Here is a 19,267-nt window from a genome sequence, read left to right on the forward strand (position 1 = left end):
CGGGAGGTAAGGTAGATTAATTTTCTTACCAGAAACGCCGATAGAATTCCCCATCTCCATTCCATCTGAACCGAGATTCCTCAGATTTCTGTTCTTTGAGTAATTCAAGGGCGGTTTGCCCTTCCTTAATAGCATCGTGATATTTTTGATCTTCTAAACAACCTCTGACCAATTTCCAAATAGGTAGAACACAGGGATTAAGGCTTCCCTGTTGCTTGGCATATTCAAGATCTCGACCAAGCTTTTCCCAACTAGGAACTGTCAGGTTACCTGAGACAGCAAACCATGGAGCAGCTCTGTCACAATCATTTAAAAATTTCTCTAAAGTAGACTCTCTAAATTCTAAACTTCTAGAATAAAGTAGCTCCTGGAGAGCCAAAAAAATTGGATGAGACTGCGAAGCCCCCATCCCAAAACTAAGCTCAAAATGAAATTCAAAAATGGTCCGCTTTGATCGCGGCTCTACCTTCGCGTTTCCGCGTCTGCTTTGACCGCAATTCCACTTTCACTTTTTCGCGTCTGCTTGACCGCAACTCGACTTTCACTTTTTCGCGTCTGCTTTAACCGCAACTCCACTTTCACTTTCCCGCGTCTGCTTGACCGCGGCTCCACTTTTCACTTTCCCGCGTCTGCTTGACCGCGGCTCTACTTCCACTTTCCCGCGTCTGCTTTGATCGCAGCTCTACTGTCACTTTCCCGCGTCTGCTTTGATCGCAGCTCTACTGTCACTTTCCCGTCTGCTTTGATCGCAGCTCTACTGTCACTTTCCCGTCTGCTTTGATCGCAGCTCTACTGGATTTGCTCTCCCCTTATCCACAGGTGAGAGCGGTTACCCGCATTTTTTGCGGACCCCCCAACTTACCAGGGGACTTACCGGTGCACCTTCCCTGACGACAGCAAGTTCTGAGCTTCACGCACGGGAGCTGTTTTTTCCCCGTACAGGCCACCAGTTGTCGTGTCCCTCGACCAGCGATTAAGACACGACACGAAGCTCTTCTTGCAAGCCGTTTATTCAGGATACTCGTAATAACGGAATGGCGAAGATCTGCCTCGCGCAGGGCATTATAAACATTAACTCTCCCAATCACTTCTTGCCACATCTCACTCACTCACTGGCTCACGCTCGTCAGGTCACCACCACGTCATGTGTTACGCAACCCTAGCCTCCAAATATGGAGTTGCTTCCTGCACAGCCATGTGCCTAATCAAGCTCAGAGGCAGGAAGCCGGCGCCATCTTTCAATGGCGGCTCACCACACTAAACACTTTAATTGAAAGTCATTTTGAGTTCTTGGTGCCATTTGTTTCTGGTATATTTGGTTCTCCCATTCTTCTGTGGAAAGATTGGGGGTGAAAAGCAGTGTATTACCATGTTAAACACACACACACACACACATACACACACACACACACACAAGCAGCATGACTGTTGATTACAGACCGAGGTGAACTGGAAAGGAAATAGTCACTATCTTCTAAACAGGAAACCACTAATTAGATTTTTGAACTCAGTATAAATGCCTTCTAAGTTGCATGTTAATTCAGAGCCTCACTGTATATTGATTCAATTTTCCTGATTGAAAGGATGTGCTAGCTGGATGTGTCCCTAGGGGCTGAATCATGCTGAGTATCCCACAGCAACAGTTGTATTGAAATATAAATAATAATGCTCTCATCCATAACTCGCACCCATAGTCACTGGAAACTGACCCCTCTAAATTATTATTATTTTTACCTTTTTGTCTTGGCATTAGGAGTATGTCAAAAATGCCCAGAATTCTTTCCCTGGTCAGATAAATAAACTTGTGTTAATTGAACACAAATCAGATCCATAAGTTTAAGTCTTTGTATCAGTGTGATAACTCACTAATTACTAAATCCCAGCCACCAAATAGTCTTCAGTGAGGATATGGGCTGACAAGCCTCAGGGTTGACCTCAGGCCACTGAAAACACTTTTGACAACTACATTTCTCAGGAGAGTATGAGTTGTTTTTGACAACTGCATTATTTCAGAAGAGAGGTCAGGAAGGATCAGAAGAGAGCTCACCAAGGGCATAAATACAGCGAGAGGGAGGAAAATAAACACAAAATCGAGGAACTATCCAATGGCAGAAATGCAACAAAAAGAGTGTGTGGTGCTTGAAAAGATAAGCCTAACAGTCCTGACACAGCAGGACTCTGTCCAGCACCTCACTGAACTGAGGGTCAATCAGACATATGCTCAGAGCTCAGATCAGAGGAAAAATATGCACAGTTTTCCTTCAGTTATTTTTTCAGTCAAAATGGTCTTTTTCCCGGGATCTTCTAGGTTTAGAGAACAACGGTTGTTGCCTGATTTAAATCTTTTCCACATTTTCTTCCACCCCAAACCCACTCACCAAAAATCAAAATCAACGATGAAAACAAGTAACATCGTACCTGATTACTAGAAGGTAGACCATGATGATCATCAAGTTATCCATAAAGAGAGGGCAAAAATTCTAATAAAGCTACTTTTGTAACATTGCAAACCTGTGAGATGGGAGAGGTATAAGAGATCTCATAAAAAGAAAAGAGAGAAGCAAAGGCTTGGACAAGTAGGTAGATACAAGAACCTACCAAAAGTGCAAGTTCATCAGCAAATGCCAAAATACTGAACATAGGCTCTTCTGGCTTGATAATTCACATCACCAACTCTAGAAAAGGGACCTGAAAGTGTGAAACCAGTAGAGCATTCCTAACTAATTGTGCTTTGGGGGGAATATCAGATACAAAGAAAAAGGGTGGTAGCAGTTGGAGATAAGGCAGTGAGGAGTAGGAAGGAAATAAAAGGAAAAATATTAAGAACCTGCAGAAACAGAAGTGACAAGACATGTCAACCCCTCCCCATGAGAATACCACCAATAACAATTCTCCATTAAAAAAAATGACATAGAAGAGGGCAGAACTATAGGAGAAGGTGCTCTCAAACTAGAAACCCTGACCACAAAACGAACTGGAACAGATAGAAAGCAACCTGCAACCACACAAAATTGCCATTAAAAAAAAATCAGAAAATTCAAGTCAAAGTATTTCTGAGGAAAAATTTTCTTTTCACAAACCAACAATAAAAATAGAGATACTTATAACACATAACTGCAAGGTGAATTAAATATTCTCCAGTAAGTATTTGGAAATATGGAAAATACCTTTATTCAGAAATGTAAAAGTTAAGACCAGATAAAGATGCCAAAAAATAGGGGTATATGGAAGATAAATGGCAGTTGAAGGATGGAAACTAAACTAAGGATGTAAATAGAAAAAAAGTGTTAAATTATATCATAAAAATAATATCAAAACTGCTTCCCATAAGTGTCATCAAAATCCCCCCATGGCCTTCACTCCTTCCTTTTTACCCCTTTTTGTCCAATTTTTTTTTTTTTTTTTGGTGGTACTGGGGTTCCTGGAAGCCCTTCTATCTCCGGGCTACACTCCCAGACCTATTTTTACATTTTTATTTGGAAACAGGGTCTCCTAAGCCAGCGCGCGCGGCTGGCTTCGAACCTGCGCAATCCTCCTGTCTCTGCCTCCCAAGCGCGGGGATTACAAGCGTGCGCCACCACGCCCGGCATTTTTGTCCAATTTTATAGTCCCGTCTTACTCTGCCTCCTGTGTTTGTGAGAATAAGTCTATACCACTTTACCACTACAGCAACCTTGTACAATCACTAATTGTCCTTCACCTTCAAACCTCCGTATCTTCAATGTGGAGCACACAACAATACCCAGAGCATAACTCTGTAGCTCTGTTATGCTCTAAAGATCCCATCCAAAGAATCTCAACTTTCTTTCCCCCATGCTCTCATCCTACCAACAACAACCACCAGGATTTTCAAGAATTGAGGTTGTACAGAAGAAAAAGTATTATTTTTACTCACTTGTCATAAGGTTCATGGTTGATATCCCTATAACAAGGACATATTAGCAATGACAAGAAGAAAACATAACAAATTTACTTAATGAAAGTTTTATATGACATGAGAGCCAAAGAACTAAAAGTGCTATGTATTTTAATGGATACTTGTATAAATGTATGATTGGAGGACAAAAACAGATAACCTAAGGGTAATAAAATAAGTGGATCATCCAAGCACAGTAGGGCACACCTGTAAGCCTAGGAGGATAGGAGAATAGCAAATTTGAGGCAACTCCAGCAACTTAGTGAGACCTTGTTTCAAAATAAAAAATAAAATAGGGCTGGGGGTTAACTCAGAGGTAAAATGTCCCTAGGTTTAATCCCTAGTAACACACACACACACACACACACACACACACACACACACACACACATCTTAACAAGGCTATTTTGTTCAACTTCTGGAATTCCCATGTAATTTTAACACTTCTTCCCTCTGGGTATGATACAAAATACCTATTACATGAGAATATTCAAGGAAGAAAGAAGATGGAAAGTCAGAGGCGATTCAGCTTCTCTTTTCAATTTCTTTCAGCTTAAAATACTTAGTATTTCAAGGTGCCATACTTTGGGGTATCATGTTCTGAGCTTTGCTAGTATTCTTTATCATTCCTTCAATTCTATAGTCAGTCACACTTATTCAGATAAATGAAGCCTGTCAAGTAGATAGCTCATGAGTAAGTATGCAGAAATACCTGCCAGTTTAGCCGGGCGTGGTGGCGCACGCTTGTAATCCCCGCGCTTGGGAGGCAGAGACAGGAGGATCGCGCAGGTTCGAAGCCAGCTGCGCGCGCTGGCTTAGGAGACCCTGTTTCAAAAATATAAAATAGGTCTGGGAGTGTAGCCCGGAGGTAGAAGGGCTTCCAGGAACCCCAGTACCACCAAAAAAAAAAAAAAAAAAAGAAATACCTGCCAGTTTAATATAGACTTCTGTGTTTTATTATACGGTACAATACTCTACATTCAAGTAAGCACAGAAAGAAATTATTTAAGGGACACTATGAAAACCACACAAATCTAGAGAAGGTGATAGCTGAAATTTATGTTGATTTTTTTTTTTTTTTTTTGGTGGTACTGGGGATGGAACCCTTTTATCTCCGGACTACACTCCCAGACCTATTTTATATATTTTTTAATTTGGAAACAGGGTCTCTTAAGCCAGCAAGGCTGGCTTCAAACTTGCGCGATCCTCCTGTCTCTGCCTCCCAAGCGCGGGGATTACAAGCGTGTGCCACCACGCCCAGCTATGTTGATCATTTTAATCATTTCACCTGAGGCTTTAAGAAAGCTTCTATTTGAAAACATTCCCAGAAAATCTTTACCTTAAGATGTCCAGACTTGCTGGTTTGTTTCTTTACCAAACTTTGAGACCCTGGCCTAGTGTCTCTTTATCTGTGCAGGCACTGAGTGCCACTGATGCTCTTCTGCTGCAGACCTGGGTCTCTGAGCTCTCCACAGGTCTATCCTTGAGTCTCTGTCTATGCAGGAAGTGGGGTATAGTAGGGCTAGATCCCATGTAAGCTCAGGTCTCCACACTTTCCACAGACCTGGAGTCTGCATCTCTCCCCACCTATGTAGGTGGTGGGTGCGGCTGGAACTAGACCCAGTGTATACACAGGGGTACACATTCTCCCCAGATAGGGCTGGTTTGGTCTGACTTCTTCCCAGTCACCACAATTAGTTGTTTGTGGAGATCTCCAGAGATTCTTCTAGGGCTCTGTGCCCTACAGATTGTGACCTCTTTGCCTTATTGGTTCTGGGCACTGTCTGCTAATCCATCCCTCTCCCATGTCTGGCAGCAGATTCCACGCCACCTTCATTAGAGTGAACGGAAAAGTCTCAGACCCTGAAATCCTATCATTTGCCACTCAAGTCCCTTCACTGTGCTGGGCGATCTCTTACAGGGACAGCTAGTTCATTTACAGTGCTATAGAGCGCTGTTATGGATCTCTGGAGAATGAGGTGGGCTCTACTACCACTGCCCAGGTTCTAGCTGGGCATCCAGGCAGCTGGTTCTCTGTGGAGTATGGAGTGAGGTGTTGTCCTCTTGAGATTCTGATGAGCTGCAGCCTCTTACTCCACATCAAGTTGTTGGCTTTTTTGCTGAGGGTCTCTGAAGGCTGAAGTGCAGCAGTCCTGGTGTGGTTAGGCAAGATGGCAGCCAGGCTGTTCCCCAGGGGAGGCAGGCAGGGTACTATCCCCTCCTCTGTTGTCTTCTGGCTTTGGTTTTTGCAGCCTTTCAATTTTTCATTGCTTTGTTCAATATTTTGCTGCCTTTTTTCCTCTTGTAAAGATGTTTTCACAGATATAGAGATCAAGTGTCAACATGATTGAGATGTGCTGCTCCCCTCAGTCGCCATCTTCCCTGAAGTCTCAAGTCTATTAAATATGTTTCTAAATTGTTGCTAAATAGAAAAGCAAGAGCATGGGATGACTATGGTTTGGTGTCTTTACTAAAGGCAACAAAGGTTTCTAAAAATTGGTTTTAGAGCCCATGTTTAATGCTTTGATGGGAAAACTATCAGAAAACCATAAAGAACATTGTTTTGTAAGTGGTAATTCTACCTAGGTTCAGATATTTTCTAGTATTGTTTTAGCATAGATTAAAGGAAGAAACTAAGGCAGAAAGGCACTAGTACCTAGAAAAGAGAAATATAAAAAAATTTCAAGATAATTTTGGTAAGGAAAGTTATAAAGAAAATAACTGGAACAATGTAACAAGATATTCAGAACTTTCTCTTCCCCTTAACATAGGCCTCTCACCAAGAATTATACTTCCTAAGAGAGGTATCTCTTGGTTGAGACAGAATAGAATTTTTAAATGTACCTCTGACTACTTCAGAGTTAAGAGAATTAAGAAAGAACCAAAACCCCCTTTAAAGGCTCTTCATGGGTTGGCAGACCAATTGGATCAATTTTTAAGGCTTCACTCAGGTCCTCACCTAGATGGAATTAACGTCAGTCATGGTATCCTGTTCTCAGGAGAGGACAGAAGTATAAGAAGTATTATAGAAGGGCTGCCCTCATGACCTGGGAATGAAAACACCCATTAGACCAGGGATCAATCCTGCTGACCAAATGTTCTTTAACCAGGAACCAGACTGGGATAATAATAATGCTGTCCATAGAAATTATATGATGGACCTCAGAGACTTCATTATGAAGGGGATAAGAGAAGCAGCCCCTCATTCTCAAAATCTAGCAAAAGGCTTTGATATCCGTTCAGGGAAGGATGAAGGACCCTCTGATTCTAAGTTAGATTAAAAGACCAAATGAGAAAGTATTCAGAGTTAGAGTCAGAGGATCCCCTGGGACAGGGAGGAAGGCCACCAGAGGAAATGTAAACAGTGACACTGTCTTGCATTGGGTCTGTTTTGCAGGAGGAGACTAACTGGTCTAAATGTTGTGTTAAGCCAGGCATGGTGGCGCAGGTTTGTAATCCCCACGCTTGGGAGGCGGAGACAGGAGGATCGCGCAAGTTTTAAGCCAGCGCGTTGGCTTAGGAGACCCTGTTTCCAAATAAAAATATAAAAAAATAGGTGTCTGGGAGTGTAGCCCGGAGGTAGAAGGGTTTCCAGGAACCCCAGTACCACTAATAATAATAATAATAATAATAATAATAATAATAATAATAATAAAAAATGTGTTAGAGAAAAGTCCAAACCTATATCAACAAGTCAGAGGTGGCCCCTCTGACCACACAGACAAAACATTTGCCACATCACCAGAGCCCCAAAAGATAAAAGAAAACTCAGTAAATAAAAGAAGATGTTTATAGGTGTAAGGGATATTTTAATAAAGTTAAAAGATAGACGGTAATGTTTTTAGGTGAAAATTTATTTGTATGGTAAGATCTTTGTTCTGAATGACTGAGTCATCCTATGAGGGAAAATAAAGAAGGGAACAAAAATGGAAGTGTTAAGCAAGTCACAAGAGTTTGAAGAAGTTGAAAATGCTAGGTAAAGCATAAAACTTATGAAAGAAATTTTGTATGTGATGAAGATGGATAAAATTAAAAGGAATTATTTAAAAGGTTTTCTAAAACTAACACTAAATGCATCAATTCTATGTTTGAAAAAATGAGGTTTTCTTAAGATATTGATCTGCTTTTGCTAAATTTTAATTAACCATCAGACAAAAATTTTCCAGACTTAACAAGAAATCCCTTATAGATGGGTCACATAGAGTAACTCAACGCAAAATGTACAATGGACATTCTGCAGCAGATAGGGAAAAAGTTAAATGTGTTGGAATCTAGGAAATTGCCTAATTGATCCAACCAGAACTGTGAACTGTTTCCTTTAAACCAAGCCTTAAATCTCTTACGGGAACTGGAGGGAACAATCTATATGAATTCCAATCAATACAGGGCAGTACATATTTTTTAAAGATTTAGGCAGAAAGATGCCTGATTATCAGCAAGGAAAAAAGACATAGCCCATAGGGGATTGGTTCAAATACTAGGAAATCTTATGTTGCCAAATGGAATAACCTAAAATCATAAATGTGAACCAGTAGTTACAGCCAGAGTATATGAGCTAGGAGCAAATGTTTATGGCCAAGACCCCCTGGTGCATTTCATCCTTAAGTATAACCAGTTCACAATAGCAGCCCTGGTAAATGCCACACCTAATATTATCTCTTCCCTGGAGACTACCAGATGAATTTAAGTCTAGGAACCAGATTGCTGCAGATTTGAATTTGTGTTATTATGATAGTCAACAGTTAATAAAAATATAAAGTGGATTAATTATATCTGTTACAACCAACAAATCTTGTAAATTATACTTGAAATAGAGTAAAAGATGTAAGAGAACAACTAGAGGCTATGAGCAGACTGGCTTGGGAAAATCAGTTAGCCTTAGACCTGATATTGGCTGAAAAATGGGGAGTCTATATTATCATTGGTACTCAATGTTGTTGTATTTCATTCCCAATAACATGGCCCCCAGTCACTAAAGCCTTACAGGAATTAACCACCTTATCAAATGAGATAGCTGAAAATTCAGAAACTGATGACCCCTTTATAAGCCTAATGGAACATTGGTTTGGAAATTGGAAAGGAATGATGGTATCAACATTTCACCTAATCAGTTATCATTTTAGGAGAAATTATTATAGTTGAACACTGCATTATTCCTTGCATAAGGGGCTTAATCCACAGACTAAATGAAACTGTCCTTACTAAGCAAACTCAGTAACCTATCAAAATAACCTTCTCCTCCTAGACAGTGAGAAACATGAAAGTTAATGCTAATAGAATTCAAAGAAAAGAATAAAGAGTATAAATAAAAGAGGGGGAAATTTGTAAGAGTATAAAATCTTTTCTTTCAAACAGGTGGCCAGGGAGCAGCCATTTTAGTTAAGAATCTTCCAGAATCTTAAACTTTGCTTCAAAATTTCCACCTGTCCTAGGAATAAGCCAATCATTGGCAGAGTTGTACTTGAAGCTTTGTTTCTTTACCAAACTTTGTTTCAGAATTCCCATGTGTCTTAGAAAATGTCCAATTGCTCAGAGTTGTGAATCGAACCCCTCACCAATCAGGGCAAGGGGCAGGATCACCGCAGGGATAAAACCCCCAAGGAACTGCTCACTCCCTGGGCTTGTTAACCAGACTTTTGGTCAGTTACACATCCTTCTGCAGAAGTAAGTTACCTTGCAGAGTTACTTTCAATTTCATGAATTTTCATTTGCAGATACCCTGAAATACATTTTTAACAAGATGTACGGAGGGGATCCAACTAAACAAATTGTCCTTTCAACCTCCACACCATGATATTAACTATCCCAGTGATGAATAAGACTCTCAACATGAGGCTCACTCCTCTTCAACATCTCACTTAGAAAACTGACACCAGCCTGAGTGTTTTGAAATGATAGCTCTCTAAGCTTCCCTTCAACTAATCAAAAACCTGCCTTGCAATTAGGTTAAGAGCATCTTATTTCTATCCTAATCAATCTCTATCATAGAGGTGTGGGGTTTTGTATTCACATTTCTATCATTTCCTTCTCAGTATCTATTTTTGGCTTTTTCTCTGAAAATTCTCTCAAAAATGGGGCAGAATTCTCAAATGACTCTGTATCTTACTCAACTATTGCTTCTCTCCTTTTTTGTTTAAGCTCATTTATTGATATTATCCAATCATAACTATAAGAATAACCTTCACTTCCTCACATAGGTGGGTCTGAGACAATGAGCAAAGTGTACTAAATGCCAGTGATTTCTTTTTTTTTTTTTTTTTTTTTTTGGTGGTACTGGGGTTCCTGGAATCCCTTCTACCTCCAGGCTACACTCGCAGACCTATTTTTACATTTTTTATTTGGAAACAGGGTCTCCTAAGCCAGCGCGCGCGGCTGGCTTCAAACCTGCGCGATCCTCCTGTCTCTGCCTCCCAAGCACGGGGATTACAAGCATGCGCCACCACGCCCGGCCTGATTTCTAAAAAGTTTTCTAACAATGAACCTCTAGCCTGCAGTGCCACATCAAGAGGGCCATCCTAGTCGTAGGTGTCTGTGTGAAAGCTCTACCTGAACCCACAGCTCCCTCCGGCTCTTAGATTCTATAGAGCTGGACACAAGTGCTGCCTCAGTATCCACTTGCCTCGTTTTTCATCACTGGGCTTCAGCAAAAAATGAGCCCCTTTCCAGTTCATGTTCCCAGGGAGATTCTGGCAGTCCACAGGTGTGCACAGGCACATTCTTGCTTTTTTTAAACTTCTGAACATTCTGTTCAACTGCTGTGTATTGATTTCTTATTTTATTCCACTTCCTCATGTACAGATGGTCCTCGAAACACATTCTGGTTTCCACACCTTTGGATCTTTGCACATTTTTTTATCTTGAGACCTAAGACATTATTTGCTTTACCCTGGAAAGCCTTCTGTAAGAATCCTCAAAAAGCCAGACAGACCTTTTTATTTTTTATTTTGGAACAAAGCTTCACTGAGAAAACATACTGGCCTCAAACTTGTGATCCTCCTGTCTCTCTACTTAACTGCAAATTGATTAATTGAGCCCTCTTAGCTCATTTTTGCGGTTTTGATAGAGTGTCAACATATTCAAAAAGGGCAAAGTATCTAAACACCTATCCATTCACTTAAAATACATTTGTTGAGGGTTTATACAAGACCATGAAGATACAGAGGAAAAATAGGACCCAGCCCTTACCCTCAAAGAGCCCACTGAATGAAGGCAGCTATGTATGGATGATTTTAGTAGCATTATTTGTCATAGCAGAAAACTGGAAATGAGCCAAATAGCTTTACCAAAGACAGACTAGGAAAATAACTATTAAGTGGCCCACAGTCCCAACCTTGAAAACTAAAATGACTTCATATCTCATTAGGTAGTAAAGCCTAAAGTAAACTAACATGAGGCTGCTCAGTGTCTTTATTATTCCACTAGAATTATGGTTTAAGTTTGGAATATCCTCATAAAAGCTCATGGATTAGCAGTGCAGCAGAGTTCAGAGGTGAGGTATGGCTGGGCGAGGTAGGTCCCTAGAGGTGTGGCCTTGGGGACTATGTCTGTCCCTGGCTGATTCATATCTCTTTTCCTGCTCCTGGCCACCAGGAGTGGAGCAGCTTTTCTCCACCACGCCTTGCCACCATGATGTTCTGCCTTGAAGCCAGCCAACTATGCACAGAACCTCTGAAACTGTGACCCCTCTAAGGGCAATTCTCCTCTAAGTTGCTGGTGTCAGGTATTTTGGTTATAGCAGCAAAAAAGCCAACTGAAACAACTAGTGTGACTATTTTAACTAGAAATATCCATGTGTTTAATTTAAAAAGATTTCTCCAGACCTAATGGGGTTTATTGTGTAATGGATAGACTATATATCCTATTTCCTTTGTAAAAACAAGTTTTTAAAAACCCTATATTTTAAGGAGGAAATCTAGTTGAAGAAAGGGCCCTATGGAAGAGCAATTAAGGTGACCTATCAGAGGGAATGGGATGGGGGAAGATGGAATTTCCTTAAAGCACATGATGTACTTAAATATATCAAAGTCAATTACTAAATCAAGCATGGGATCAAGGGAGGGGGAGGGAATGAGATGGGGATTGAATAAAGGCTAATTGGATGATGTGTGCTTGTATATCCTCACAAGCCTTGTATTCCATTGAGATGTTTGACTACAATGCACCAATAAAAATATATTAAATAAAAATAAATAAATAAAATAAATAAAAATTCCCAACCAAAAAAAAAGCCTATATTTTAGCTGGGCATGGTGGCACATGCTTGTAATCCCAGGGTTTAGGAGGCTGAGACAGGAGGATCACACAGGTTCAAAACCAGCCTTAGCTACTTAGTGAGGCTCTCAGCAACTTAGTGAGACCCTGTTTTCAAATAAAGTATAAAATAGGTCTGGGAGTACAGCCCGGAGGTAGAAAAGCCCCTGGGTTCCACTCCCAATACCACCAAAAAAAAAAAAAAAAAAAAAAAAAAAAAAAAAAAAGCCTATATTTGAAAACATAACTGGCCTCTGCAATTTTTTTTCTTTTTTTTTCTTTTTCTTTCTTTTCTTTTTTTTTTTTTTTTGGTGGTACTGGGGTTCCTGGAAGCCCTTCTACCTCCGGGCTACACTCCCAGACCTATTTTTACATTTTTTATTTGGAAACAGGGTCTCCTAAGCCAGCGCACGCAGCTGGCTTTGAACCTGCGCGGTCCTCCTGTGTCTGCCTCCCAAGTGCAGGGATTACAAGCATGCGCCACCACGCCCGGCCTGGCCTCAGCAATTTAAACTAAAGACTTAAGAATCTGTATACTTGAACACGGTTTATCAACATGGATGAATCTCAAAGGCATGAATGAAAGTAGAAAATATTGAGCATAATACATATTAGGTAAAATTCAACCCCCACCAAACCAAGCGCTGTATTACTTAGGAATGCATACATTTTATCAGTAACTACTAATAAAGCAAAGCAGTAATAAATGTAGATTTTGAATGGTGGCTCCTCTCTAAGGGGTTGGAGTTCACAGTTTGAAAATGATAGGTTAGGTGTTGCCTTGGCAAGACACTGGCACTAATGCTGAAGTTTCTGCAAGGTAAGCATCCCAGTTAGGGTGAAGAAGAGCCCACTTGGAGTGGGAAATGTGAGATGGGGTTACGGGATGCTGGGAGGCTGCATAGTCCTCCTGCAATAATTTCTTTCCAAAGCTGCAGAGTAGAAACTGTGTCCAACAGGAATATTGACTTGGTTTTCTTTTCCTCTACCCTAGATTTAACTTCATACCCCTTGATTGGACTGAAGTAAAGTCAGATCAGACTGGAGATGGCAATTGGGAGCAGGCTAAAAATAAAGGATGCAATCATATGGGGAGTGAAGATGAGAAAGGATAGAATTAATAGTCTCCACTCAACATGAAGTCAAGTCATCTCTAAGTTGGCAACCCTGACTCTATGAGCATATCAAACAATTTATGAAACTTGCTAATGAGAAAGCAAACAACTTGGTATTCAGAACTGTTTGCCTCATTAAAAACTAATTATAATTTCTACTTGCTACTCCTCTATTTCATCCTACTTTCACACACAACAGCTGCCTTATAGAATCTGACTGTAACAAGCAGAGCCTCAGGATGGAACTGCAGAATTCCGCAATATCCTAAGTTTTAGAGTTAGAAGCAGTGCCCCCAGAAGTACTTAGGGGACATTCAGACATGACAGAGATCAGTGGGCATTAAAAAATAATATTTATGTTGTCGGGCATGGTGGTGCATGCTTGTAATCTCCGCACTTGGGAGGCAGAGACAGGAGGATTGCGCAGGTTCAAAACCAGTCCCGCTGGCTTAAGAGACCCTGTTTCCAAATAAAAATATAAAAATAGGTCTGGGAGTATATCCCGGAGGTAGAAGGGTTTCCAGGAACCCCAGTACCACCAATATATATATTTATCTCATAGTCCTAATTATAACTCAATGCAGATTTCATCTGTTCATTTGTTCACTCCTTCTTCCCTTAGACAATGTTCCAAACACTCTGCTATAGACTAGATAAGAAATTGAGTGGGGTTCTTGCCATTGAAAAAGCTCCATGTTAGAAAAGAATACAAAGGCCGGGCGTGGTGGCGCACGCTTGTAATCCCCGCGCTTGGGAGGCAGACACAGGAGGATTGCACAGGTTCGAAGCCAGACGCGCACGCTGGCTTAGGAGACTCTGTTTCCAAATAAAAATGTAAAAATAGGTCTGGGAGTGTAGCCTGGAGGTAGAGGGGCTTCCAGGAACCCCAGTACCACCAAAAAAGAAAAGAAAAGAAAAGAATTCAAAGAAGAGAGCAGAGCAGATAGCTATAAGCAATGTAATAAGTGCTATGATAGAGTAAACCAAAAGGGCCACCTACTGGACAACTCTAAGGCCACCAGAGACATAAAACAATACTGCCGCTCCCTTGAGAAATTCACTAGGAGGACTGAGAGCACTAATGAAATCCCCTCCCAAAAAAAAGAAGAAGGAGGAGGAAGAGGAGGAGGAGGAGGAGGAGGAGGAGGAGGAGGAGGAGGAGAAGGAGAAGGAGGAGGAGGAGAAAGAAGGAGGAGAAGGAGGAAGAGGAGGAGGAGAAGAAGGAGGAGGAGAAGGAGGAGGAGGAGGAGGAAGAGGAGGAGGAGAAGAAGGAGGAGGAGAAGGAGGAGGAGGAGGAGGAGGAGGAGGAGGAGGAGGAGGAGCTGGTGAGGGCTGCAAAGATTCCTTTAGAAGATGCTATTGATCTGGGTTTTGGAGAATGAGTAGGGCTAGATGAGTAATGGAGGAAAGGAGAGATATGTGCTTGATGAAAATAGGTTTGTTCATATCAAAGTCATTCACTAAGCCAAACATCAGAAGGAGGGCGGGGGAGGGAAATGTGGGAGAATTGGAGAAGGGCTAAATGAGTGATGTGTGCATGTATGCCTCTGCCATCGTGTACTCCATTATGATGTATAACTACAATGCACCAATAAAAAAAAAAAAAAGAAAACAGGTTTGTTCCTCATGAAAGAAGGCTTATTATCCAGCTGGAGTTATTGAATCATGAAGATGTTGCATATATTTCCTATCAGTTATGTTTGTTTGTTTGTTTGTTTTTAGAAAATTTTATGGTATTGAGAAAACTCCATTTTGGATAGAAAAAAAATTCCACAAAATCTAGACAGAGCCTATGTAACTATTCTTGAGAGTCCAGGATTTCAAAAGGTTATGAGAAAATACATTTAAAGAATAATAAAAATAGCTGCCATTACATGAGAACCAGCTTCCATTACCTGAATTCCATTACCTGGAACAGGCCCTGGAAAGGGCACTTTATATGACATCGAAATGAATCCTTGAAAAACCCTAAGTGGTATGTTTTACAGACACTCCAACTGAGGCTCAAGCCATGACTTTCTCTGCCCAACATCACAAAGAAAGAGGGTCAAGAATTTTACTTTTCAGGAAATAAAATAAATAAATGATACTGAAACTTTAAGAAATCATACAAATCTCCTGCATTTTAGATATCGCCAATGGTAGTTTTGTAGGAGAATCCCATTCATTCTCCTACCTCCTGTGAACTACTGAACAATTCACTCCTTCCTCATAGACAAAATAAAAGCAAAAAAAGTAATCTTTAACATATGTATCATTTTAGACACTTTTCTCAAATCAGGCACATTTCTCGAAAGCATTTCTAGCATTTCTAGTATAAATCATCTGTATAACTTTCAGTGAAACCACCAGACAACTCTGACTGCAATAAAATAATTAGAATTTTATTATGTGGTGAATTTTATTGCTGGTGAGAATTACACAGATATATTCCACTTTCTCTAATATATAACAACAGAAGCCTAGAAGGAATGTCATCTAGCAATTCAAAGGCACAAATAAAGCAACATTGATATTGAACCACAATAACCCAGGGCATAAACAATAAGCATACTCATTTTAAATATCTCAAACCACTGCTTCAGCAAAAAATTTCTGAACTACAAACCTAAACAGAAAAAAAAACCTTCTGTATTAGTGTTCTCCAGAGAAAGAGACTCAATAAGCTGCATACACAGAGAAAGAGGTTACTTTAAACAATTGCCTCAGCAATAACTAGGAGGAAAGGGGCAACAGGAAGAGGTCGAGCTATAGAAAGGGCCCTATAGTGAAGCAACTAAGGTGACCAATCAGAGGGTATGGAATAGGGGAGGATGGAGCCTCTTTAAAATGCAGGAGGTACATAAACAAATATATCAAAGTTAATCACCAAACAAGCATGGGGTGGAGGGAGGGGGAGGGAATGGAATGGGGACTGGATGAGGGCTAATTGGATGATGTGTGCTTGTATATCCTCTCAAGTCTTGTATTCCAATGTGATGTACGATTACAATGCACCAATAAAAATAAATTTAAAAAAACAATTGGTTCATGAGACTAGAGACTAAAAATCTGAAATGTGTAGGGCAGGCCTGCAGGCTGGACACCTAGGGTTGGGTTGACATAGTTATCTTGAATCTGAAGGTAGAGAGGAGGCACAACTCCTCTGTTCTTGCAGGATCTCTGTCTTTTCTCTAAAGGCCTTTAACTGATGGATGAAGCCCATTCACATTATGGAAGGTAAGAGTCTGTCCTCAAAGTCTATTTATTTTATTAATTAATTAATTCATTCATTCATTTTGGTGGTACTGGGGTTCCTGGAAACCCTTCTGCCTCCGGGCTACACTCCCAGACCTATTTTTTATATTTTTATTTGGAAACAGGGTCTCTTAAGCCAGCAAAGCTGACTTCGAAACTGTGTGATCCTCCTGTCTCTGCCTCCCAAGCGCTGGGATTACAAGTGTGCACCACCACGCCCGGCCAAAGTCTATTTATTTAAATGTTAATCCCATCTGAAAAATACAGAAATGTGCTGATTATTGTTTGGCCAAACTAGGTACAATGGTCTGGCTAAGTTGATGCATAGAATTCATCTTCATGCCTTCTATATTTCAGTCTCAGTAACTGGCAATATTGTCTGCCTAAGGAAGAAATATAGACTTTTCTTGACCCTTTCTCATCCCTTATTCCACATTCCAAGCCCTAAAAATACTAATTCCCAAATATTTCAAGGTTTATTTCCTTCCTCTTCATCCCCATGTTACTGCCAAACCATTGTTTCTTACCTGAATTATTAAAATAGCCTTTAACAGGCTTGCCTTGATTCTCATTCTCCTATTAATTTTTAAAATCACTAAACTCATTTCCCAATGCTTAAGTAATCCTTCACTGTTTACTAATAAAATCCAAGCTCCCTAAAGCATCATCCACAGATCCCCTTCACAATCAGCCCCTCCCTACCTGTCCAGCTCCATCTCCCACCACTTAATTTTTTAAAATTTTATAATTGACTATAAATAAAAGAGGTTAGTGCCTTTTGATCGTATATGATTTTTCTTCTCATTATGAAAAGTAATAGGTTCAGAGATATTAAATTGATATGTAACTTAATATTTCAAATGTCATGAAATATAAGGATGTTCTAGAATTTTTTACTTCACAGAATTTGTTAAATTCAAGTATTCTTTAGTCTGTTTTTAAAGGATAATATACAAGTAATACAAGTATATTTAAGTATTTTCAAGAAAAGGAAAAAAATGAATGTATATTAACTAAGTATTGTGTGTCTTGTTAATAGTTTATGTTGTTATGACATTTTCACTCCTGAAAATTAAAATAAAATTTATTTCTATAGAAAAGTTTATAGTTGACAAATATGGTAATAATTATGTATATTTAAAGGGTACAATGTGATGTTCTAATCTATGGTCACATTATAGAACAAGTCAATTGAGCTAATTAACATTTATATCACCAACCAATTTATCTTTTTTGTGTGTATGGTGAGCTCATTAGAAATATATTTTACCAGCCAGGCCCAGTTACACATGCTTGTAATCACAGTACTTGGGAGGCCAAGACAGGAGGATTGCAGGTTTGAAGCCAGTCCACAATAATTTAGCAAGACCTTGCTTCAAAACAAAAAAGGGCTGAGAGTGTAGCTCAAAGGTAGAAAACCCCCTGAGTTAAACTCCCAGTACCATAAAAAATATATATTTTTAGCAATTTTGAAATATGCAGTATATTAACTGTAATCCCAAGCAGTGCAATCAATCACTAAAACTTATTCCCCCAGTGTAACTGAAGCTTACTTATCCCAAATGTGCACATCTACCTGCAGCAGCCAAACACCCGTGACAATCCACATGCCACTTCCTCTACTAGCAATATCTTGTCCATCTAAAAAATGTCCACTCTTCCATCATCACGTCCCAAATTTTCCTCTGACTGTGCCTACCTTTGCCACCCACACGTCCTACAATATGGATTGATATCTCTTTCTCCTGAGTTTCCATGGTCCTTGGTTTATACTTCAGTCATATTTCAGATACATGTTAAAATAAATTTATTTACATGGCTGCCATACATGTTAAAATAAATTTATTTACATGGCTGCCATCGCTGTCATGTAAGTAGTCTTGTTGGAAGGAGTGAATTATTGTCTTAATTCATCTTTTTACTTTCAAAAGACAAAACTCGCAGGGCGTGGTGGCACACGCTTGTAATCCCCGGGCTTGGGAGGCGGAGACAGGAGGATGGCGCAGGTTCAAAGCCAGCCGCGCTGGCTTAAGAGTCCCTGTTTCCACATAAAAAAAGTATAAAATAGGTCTGGGAGTGTAGCCCGTAGGAGTGTAGCCGGAGGTAGAAGGGCTTCCAGGAACCCCAGTACCACCAAAAAAAAAAAAAAAAGACAAAACTCAGTATACTGCCCACTACTTAGCAAATGTCTAATAAAGAATTTTAATGGCCTTTTTACTTGTTTGTAAACATCCCTGTTTAGACTCAAACTCCTTAAGGAGAATAATTATATCTGTTTGGTTTACCCTATGCCTAGCATAGTACCTGGCATATAAGTGATATCTAATAATAAAGATCTGTCACATGAATAAGCACCTTGCCCATTAAATTTTATCATCTCAAACTCAAATATCCTCTCCATTTTTCTTGTACTGAAGTTTGGCTCTAGGTAGAAAGGTTCTCCTGGGCATGGACTAATCTACTTTTGTCTTCTCATTCCTCCTTGTCTCCACCCATCATAAGGCCTAGCACAGTCCTGGCTTACATACTAGGGGACATAATTATACCTGTTGGTTAAATGATGAATAGGTTTTATAGTTGTACATTCTTTTCTCTGAATCAATTTGCACAAGTCCAAACTTAATGCTGACCCTGATGCAGTGAACTGTGGAAAATCAGGCTGAGTGAATCTATCCAACTAGGTCAACTCTGCCCAGGAGAGATAGAGTACATGTCTCCTGTGATTAACCTGAACACATCTCAGGAAGGC

This window comes from Muscardinus avellanarius (genome assembly GCF_963383645.1).
Source record: "Muscardinus avellanarius genome assembly, chromosome: 1".
NCBI lineage: Eukaryota > Metazoa > Chordata > Mammalia > Rodentia > Gliridae > Muscardinus > Muscardinus avellanarius.